This window comes from Tenrec ecaudatus, chromosome 2 (genome assembly GCF_050624435.1).
Source record: "Tenrec ecaudatus isolate mTenEca1 chromosome 2, mTenEca1.hap1, whole genome shotgun sequence".
NCBI classification, from domain to species: Eukaryota; Metazoa; Chordata; class Mammalia; order Afrosoricida; family Tenrecidae; genus Tenrec; species Tenrec ecaudatus.
The window spans coordinates 164,662,598-164,671,397 of NC_134531.1; the positions used below are offsets into that span (position 1 = coordinate 164,662,598).

The window sequence follows — 8,800 nt, forward strand, 5'->3', positions numbered from 1 at the left end:
TTTCTGCAACTGGGGCTTAGAGAAATGGAGCTGCTGGGCAAGGCAGCCCCCCTGACAAGCCCCCTGTTTGTGATAGAGGCCAAGGGCTACCTGTGTGGAGAGAGGGGGACAGCTGAAGCCACTGGACCCCATAGAGGTGGCGCAGCCCCTTAGAAAACAGGTATCCAGGGAGGCCGGGAGACCTGGCAGAGGGGTCCTCAACAGGCCAATGTCTAGAAACATCTGTGGTTAGCGCGATCTCAAAGTGGGGGCGGAGTGCGGGTCATTAAAAAGAGCCAGCATCAAATGTGAACGGTGCTGGTTATGTACAGTAGGTAGCTGTCTGTATCTAAATGTTAGGAGTGGGTTAATCATGTCTCAATAAAGCTTTTGTTTTAATGTTACGAATGAGTGGATGCATACATGAGACCAATGGTTCACCTGAGATATGTTTCCCTGTGAGATGGTGCAGCACCAGGCAGTGTTTAATATGTTGGGCCTAGAGATGCTATGATTTGGAACCGCCTCAAAGTCACCTAGTGACAACAACATTTAGGGAACCCAGGTCGTGTGCACCTCAAGCACAACTCTCATTCATCTGTCAGTAGAGGCTGGTGTGTGGCTATCAGGCTAAAGAGCTCTATGCAGAACTTCCAGACTAAACCAGACTAGGAAGAAAAGTCTGGCAATCTACTTTAAAAAAAAAAATCAGTCTGGCCTTTCCCGTCCGGCTCAGCACGCACGGTCGCCCCGAAGTTGATGCCCAAGAAGAACGGCATCGCTATCTATGAGCTCCTTTTCAAGGAGGGGGTAACGGTGGCCAAGAAGGATGTCCCCATGCCCAAGCATCCCGAACTGGCGGACAAGAACGTGCCCAACCTTCACATCATGAAGGCCATGCAGTCTCTCAAGTCACGAGGCTACGTAAAGGAGCAGTTTGCCTGGAGACATTTCTACTGGTACCTTACCAACGAGGGGATTCAGTACCTCCGGGATTACCCTCACCTGCCCCCTGAGATTGTGCCTGCCACCCTGCACCGCAGTCGCCCGAGACTGGCAGGCCATGGCCCAAATGTCTGGGGGGTAAGCGGCCAGCCAGACTGACCAGAGGAGAGGCCGACACAGACACTTACAGACGGAGCGCTGTGCCGCCTGGTGCCGACAAGAAAGCCGAAGCTGGGGCTGGATCAGCAACGGAATTCCAGTTTAGAGGCGGATTTGGTCGTGGACATGGTCAGCCACCCCAGTAAAGTCGGAGGGGTTGCTTTTGTGGTGAATAAACCTGTAGCCAGAAAAGAAAAGAAAAAAAAATCAGTCAGGCACATCTAAAAGAGTACAACTATAATGTCTACATATAAAAGGAATCATATACACACATTATTCAGTGACACACACATGGCCTTAGAGTGGATTCCAACTCATAGGGCAGGATAGAACTGCCCCTTGTGGGGGAAGGGGTTCTCAGACTGTAACTACAAGAGTAGAAAGCAGAGCAACTGGTAGTTTCAAACTGCTGACCTTGTGGTTAGCAGCCCAACGTGTAACCACTACACCACCAGGGTTCCTACACACAGACTAGGGGGTCTTCAAACAGTTTATCTTTTCATTTATTTTCCATGACCTTTTTGAAGGCCCCTAGTATACACCTATAGATCCTATACACACACACACACACACACACTCCCTCATATATACACAGACGTGCTCCGTAGCACATTGTGTACACTCATTGATTCATTTATTAACAAAATGGGGCTAAGAAAACTTCCTTGTGGTGTTTCCCAAAGTCGGCCTTGTGTTACAATCACTTGTGTCGACCAGCAGCAACACGCTGCCAATAGAATAGTCCCTGACTTCAGTTTCCCATTAGCAAGTGTCCGCTGTGAGTTTTCTCTCGCCCCAGCAGGCCCGGAGGAAGCTGGGTCGCATCTCCCCCATTCCCATGCCTTTCTAAGGGCCCCGTTTCCCAGGCTGCCGCCGGGCGGTGCTTCCTAAATGTTCTGTGTACAAGGGCGCATAATCCAGTGCTTCCCGGTTCCTTCCTCCCTCCAAGCAACCGGAAAAAGTAAAACGCCCAGAACGCCAATCCAGCACGGCGGGGGGCTGGGGGCGGGGCGGGCTGGGGGTGTGGCCGTGAGCCACGTGCGCGCCCGGCGCCCCGGGGGGCCGGAAGGAGGGGGGGCGCGCACGACCTCGGGGTCCCGTCAGGCCCTCCGCTCTGCTCTCCTCCTGCTGGGGGTCCTACCCAGCCTCTGCTGGGAGGGGAAAGAGGCTGGAGGTAGGGCTCCCAAGTCCCCGGAGCTCCGCAGGCTCACTGCCTTCCCTCCCCCGGCCCCGCCCTTCCCCTCCTTTCCCCCCCCCCGCCCTTTCCCTCCTTCTACCCCCCTTCTCCTCCCCCCCTTTCCCTCCTTCCCCGGCGCGCGCTCCCTCTGCCCCTCGCCCCACCCCCTCCCCGGGCCGCGGAGGCTGAGTCATCCCGGCCCGGCCCGGCCCGGCGAGCTGGCCAGCAGGTAGGGAGGGGTGTCGAGGAAAGCGACGCCCGGAGACGAGACCCGTCACCCCGGACAGGGCTGGGCACCGGGGCTGGCGCTCTCCAGGAGAGACAGGCTAAGGAGGGGGCACTGACGGGGGCCTGGGACCTGGGACGCGGGGGGTGGGGAGATGGGCGGGAGGGGACGACAGGTCTCCTCCTACCCTGGGGTGGGGGGGCAGGAAGTCGTGTGGCAGCGTTTTAAAAGAGGTAGACACAGGCTCAACGATAAATTTACACTAACAGGGTGGCATCCAAGCTACGGGTGGCCCACTGGCGGCTCAGGGGCAGATCTGACCCGCAACTGAGCTTTATGTGGTTCTCACCTTGTATCAGTTTGCAATGTGAGCTGTTAAGTCCCCCCTGACTCTCGGGGACCGGAATGAGGGGGTGTAGGACTACCCCACGTGTCTCCTAGACTCTAGCCCTTACAGCAGCCATTCCCACCGAGCGCTGGTGAGTTCCAACCGGAGCTTTTGGTTTGCAACTGAGTGCTTTAACTGCTGTGCCACCAGGGCTCCTTAAGTTTAAACTGGTTGCCAGTATTTAAACATCAAAATATCTCATAATGGGGAAATCAAATTCTCAATTCTTGAAACATTGGAATATGTGACCACACTGGAAGCACAGAAGTGGCCTATTGCTGAGTGCCGCTGCGCCTTTAAGTCAAAGCCCCGCACAATTCCCCCTACTCCCCACTGTCACCTTGGATGGACTCTGCTGCCTTGGTGTTACTGACCAGGTCTCTAATGATTTCTGACCCAGTTCATCTTACCCATTTCATGGATGTGGGTGGAGGGTGGGAAGTTTCCCAAAGGCACACTGTAGAATAAGAACCCAGCTTACCACTAATTTACTCTGCCGCCTTTGATTTCCAGGTGTTAAGGAATTGTTATATGAAAAGTGGGTCCCAGAAAACCATCTAGAGATCAGAGCGGCCCCCAAGTAGAAGCCAAACAACCCTAGGTTTTTTATCTAGGGTTAAAAGTCCCTAGCATTCCTATCAGTGTCCAGCAGCCCCTCTTTGGGGTTAACGATAGCTTCTCACAGCTCTTCTCAATAGAACACAAAACTGGGGCAGCCGGCTGAAGAGAACAATTGGCAGTTCTGGCAAGTTTGGTAGGAATAATTTATTTTCAGGCCATTGGAGTCTTGGCCTGTGAGACGTGCGGATGTTGCGTATGGGCTGCAAAGGCAGTGTGCCGCCAGCCGAGTGCTTTTCCACCTGTAATTCGCACAAGATTCTGATACAGTGCAGACTCTTCATCTGTTGGTCTGGGACAATGCTGAGCCTTTCTGACAGGCGTCCAGGTAATACCCATCCTTCCAGCTGCCAGGCCCGACTTGGAGTAACTGGGCTCTGGACTTCTTCTGCCACCTTTTTATTCATGAGGATGAGGTAATCTGTGGGGGCTGCCAGAACTCACTGCCTCGATTTTCTCACTTGTTTCACTGAAATCAGAGTGCTTCCTTAGGAGGGTAAGGAGAGATGAGCCTGCCGCTCAGGCTCAGGCCCCTGTTGCACTAGTTCCATTACTGTGCACCCGGAGGGAGTGCTCACGGTGAGAAATGCCGGCAGTGAAGTGCTTACAAAAATCAAAAAGAACAAAACCCACTCCCATTGAGTCACTTCTGACTCTTCGCAACCCTACTTAGGATTCCACATCTTATAAAATCTTTACTGGAACAGAGAGCCTTATCTGTCGCCCATGGACTCGTGGGCTTGAACCTCAGGCTTTGCCATGGTTCAGCAGGTACCTGGCAGCACCACCAGAACTCCTAGTGAAGAGGTTAGGGAGAGGGCTTCAGAAAGTTTATGAAAAAGCCATGATCTTTCCATTCCATTTTTCTACAAACATGTAGGAGCCCCTTCATATAAGACATTTCAGGATAAGAATCAAGCTCCTTATGGTGACCCTGTACACCAGTGGTTCTCCACCTTGCTAAGGCCGCCGCTCTTTAATACAGTTCATCATGTGAGGACCCCCAACCATAAAATGATTTTCACTGCTACTTCAAAACTGTCATTTTGCTACTGTTATAAATCGGGCAACCCCTGTGAAAGGGTCATTCAACCCTCAAAAGGGTCGCGACCCACAGGTTGAGAACTGCTGCTCTAGACTGGCATAGTCTATCCACCCACCTCTTGCAGTCTTCCCCCTACCCCAACTCCACTTTAGCCACACTGATGTCTGCTGAATCCTTCAGCCATGATATCTCCCCTCTCACATGCTGTCCCACCACTTCCAGATTCTGTACCATTGGCATAGGAGGCCTGATGGCATAGTAGTTACACATTGGGCTGCTAACTACAAGGTCAGTAGTTCAAAACTACCAGTGTTCCAAGTGAGAGAGATGAGGTTTTCTACTCCTGTAAAGAGTTACAATCTGGGAAACCCACAGAGGCAGTTCTATCCTGTCCTAGAGGCTTGCCATGAGTCAGAGTTGATTCAGTGGCAGAGAGTTTCAATTTGGTCCATTGGCTGCCCTCATCTTTTCCTTTAGTCCAGGGGTGGGGAGACTTTTTCTATTGAAATTTTGTACATTGTATGCAGGCCATACTGGCCAAACATTTAGTTAACTCATGCCTAATTTGGTGGCTGGAACTGCATCTCTTTGGTGAGGGGTGTGATGTTAGCTGGTAGGCTAATTTCAAGGGCCCTATGTGGCCTGGGAGCTAGACACTCCCCACCTTTGCCTTAGTCCGAAATACCATGCCAGTCTTTCAGGGGCCTTCCCTGACCCCACACGACTTTATAGTAAAGATTTCAAACAAACAAACTGTCATTGAGTACATTCTGACTCATGACGATTCTGTAAGACAAGGTAGAGCTGTCCGTGAGGGTTTCTGATACTGTACCTCTTTACGAGAGTAGAAAGCCTCATCTTTCTCCCTCAGGAGTGGCTGGTGATTTCAAACTGCTGACCTTACAGATCGCAGCCTGAGAGGGGATTTGACTTCCTATAAGTGCATGAGAGGAGAGAGAATTACTTCCAGCATCCGCCCAAGGCTGACACCTAGGAAGTGGAAGTCAGATCCGCACCTCGTCTCACCAACATTTTTACCAATTCTAATACCAGCTGTCCCTCCCACAGCACTCTTCTCCCTTGGTTGTGTCTGATCATTCATTGCAAGGGCCATGTGCACATCTCACAGACAGTACTCATGACTATGGGTTATAGGTTAGCAAAGTAACAGGTTACAATTCGGAATCAGAAACAACTCGATACAGTTCTTTGGCCAGGGCTGCCTCTTCTCAGCCATGCCTGCAGGCAGGCCTTTCTCTTACCCTTGGCCTCTTAGTGACTTGGGCCTCTTGGGCCAACCAGCTTCTGCTCTGCTCAGGCAATTATTACAAAGCTCTTCTTCCGCCAATCAGTGCCCCAGTCTACCAGCAAAGAAGCCAAAGATATCCAGAGACAACTCAGTCTACCAGTAAGCCTAAGCACAAAGGTACTCAGTTCGCTAGTTCTGTGAGCTGAGAACCCACTGAGCCATTTCCGGACCATCTCCTGGCTCTGCCGCCTCAGTTGCCACTGACTGATTCTCTGTCACTATTTCTCCCCTCTCTGATCATCGCTGGAGTGCCAGCTCCTGGATCTAGGAGGTTCTCAGTATAGAGACTCCGGTTCAAAGGACACTCTACTCCTGTCTCTTAGTGGTAGGGGTCACTTTTTAAAGATAACAAAACTTACCAATTCCTTCTGTCGGGGTCCATACACCTTATTTACATATTTCTACCTTTTCAGAGTTGTATATATCTTTGTTGCATTATGACCAAGATATCCAATCCCCTTTTTAGGCCACAACCACCTTATTTGCATAGTCCCACCAATCGTGTGAGAATAATAAAACAAATTTGTAAAAACTCACCGCCATCAGTGCGTCTGTATCAGCATGAGGTCATTAAGTTTGGCTTTTTGGCTTTGGTTGCTCGAAGGACCATCTTTAATCATCCACGCAGCCCGGGTAGTATTCGGGTAGAAAAGGGAAGGCACAGCTGCATTTACATAGCAAAGCAAATGATTGTACTTAGACTATAAATCTATTTAAGAAAGCTTTTATTGTGAGGTGGGATGGAAGAAATTAAACATGTTCCTCATAGCCAAGTTAGCTTCTCTGTGCAAATTAGAAAAAGGCACAGCATGGTCATTAAAGCATGGATTGAATTTCAGCTCATATTTGCACCCTAGGCTGGATATCTTTGTGCAGTACACACACTGTACAACCTGACACAGCAAGCCTTGCGCTAATGCTTCTCCAAGCTACTGTTTGACCAGCCACTGTGCAGTCCTCCAGTCCACACTAAAGCCCTTTGCTTGACACTGGGCAAAGCATATCACAACTAGAACTCGGGATTTGGGGAATTAGTCATTTAAAGTTCCACCTCTCCACTAGACTGTGTGTTCTCTCAAGGCAATGACTTTGACCATCTTGTTCCAGGCTGTGTCCCTAGTGCCTAGCAAAGTGTTTCAGGAGTTTCTTGTCTACCAGAGGGTCTAGGACTCTTATTGAAACAAATGGAGCATACCACCAGACAGAAGCAGAGCCCAGTGAGTGGAGAGGGCCCAAGGAGGGAGCTGTCCCTCCACCTGAGGTCACTGGGGATGCTCAGGAAAGAGGTGCTGTTCTGGCTGCACCTGACAAATTAGGTGAGAGGGTGTTCTTGGCAATAAGACTAGCAGATGCAGAGATGCTGAGGGAGAAAAGTTCAGTGTGTTCCTAAACCAATCGTCACAAACTGTGAGCAGCAGACTGGTTAGATGTGGTTTATGAATTTGCTGCCAATATTTTAAAATCAGGAGATTTCACATAAAGATATGAATTTGTCAATTCACTTATATTTGTTACCCACCCCACACCAGGAAGCAGCCGCCCACTGGTTTATCACAGTCCCCAACCTCTCCCTTCCTGGTTTGCCACCAGAGCTGGCCAGAAGGCCATTGTGATTGCCATCTCTGAACGGCGGCACAGAAAGAAATGTCTGCCCAACAATCATAAAAATCAAATAAATGATTAAAGAAAGAAAACCATGTGGCAAGGGGAAGTTGGGCCATACCCTGCAGGCGCTTAGATGCCAGACTGAGGAGGTTGGCCAATTCCCACCTGAGAGAAATTGAGCGGTCGGTGAAGATGTTTGAGCTTCTAGGTTCAGTGGGTACACACTGGGCTGTTCACCTCAAGGTCAGTGTGTCAGTCTGGGTGGACTAGAGAAACAAATCCATAGAAACACCTATGTATATAAGAAGGAGGTTTATATAAAAGAGCAGTTGATATTTGAGAAAATATCCCAGCCCGGTCCAGATCAAGTCCCTAAGTCCGATATTAGCCCATATGTCTGGTACCAATCTGTAAAGTCACAGTGGGCAGAAAGTCTGGATCCAGTGGTGGTGCAAGCATCTCAGCGCTGGCAGGGGTCTCCGTGTGGCTTCTGCAGTTCCCAGAGCACTGGGTCTATCAGCATAGGGCCATGTGTCTCCAAGGGATTGAGCAGAGAGAGAGGAGGGGAGGGGAGGGGAGAGGAGAGAGGAGAAGAGAAGAGGTTTCCTGTCTCCAAGTAGGAAATAAAGGACTCTCCAGATTCTCAGGAGAAGGCCATTCCCACACAGAGGCCTTATCGGCTATGATCTGATTGACAGACTGGGCTCCACCCCTTCACTCTGAATCCTCTCAAGTCCCAAATTGACATCAGATTATGTAACTACCACAGTCAGCGGTTCAAAACCACCTGCTGCTCTGCAGGAGACAGATGAGGCTTTCTACATCTGAAGAGTTACTATCTCTGAAACCCATGGGTAGTTTTGTTCTAACAGGTCCTGTGAGTCAGAAGGGACTCAGTGCCAGTGAGGTTGGTTCAGCAAGACTGGGGACTCTGAAGAAGACCCTTGGCAACTGAAGCGACATACAGCAGAGACATGCTAATCCAGGGAGGGCTTGAGCACCACAGCCTGGTCTGCCTCAGCTAATTAAGAGGTTACCTGCTGTTAAGGCATCGAATTATGTCCCCCCAACATTTGTTCTAAATCCTAACCTCTGTGCCTGTGATTCATATCCTATCTGGATGGCTGTCTTTGTGATGTTAATGCGACAGAGTTAGTGTCCGGTGGAAGGAGCTCTGGTGGCTTAGTGGCTGTACATTGGGCTGCCTCCTGAAGGAACGGTCAGCAGTTTGAAACCGCTGCTCTGAGGAGATGGAGAGAGATGGGGCTTTCAAATCCTGTAAAGAGCCGCAGTCTCAGAAACCCTGTCTGTAGGGTAGCTAGCAGTCCGCATAGATTCCGGCAGTGAGT

At 50.4% G+C, this 8,800-nt stretch overlaps 1 pseudogene; it reads left to right on the forward strand.

Annotated features, from left to right (window-relative positions):
• The first annotated feature begins 738 nt into the window (after positions 1 to 738).
• Positions 739 to 1,290, forward strand: LOC142441080 (small ribosomal subunit protein eS10-like; annotated as a pseudogene).
• Positions 1,291 to 8,800: the final 7,510 nt, after the last annotated feature.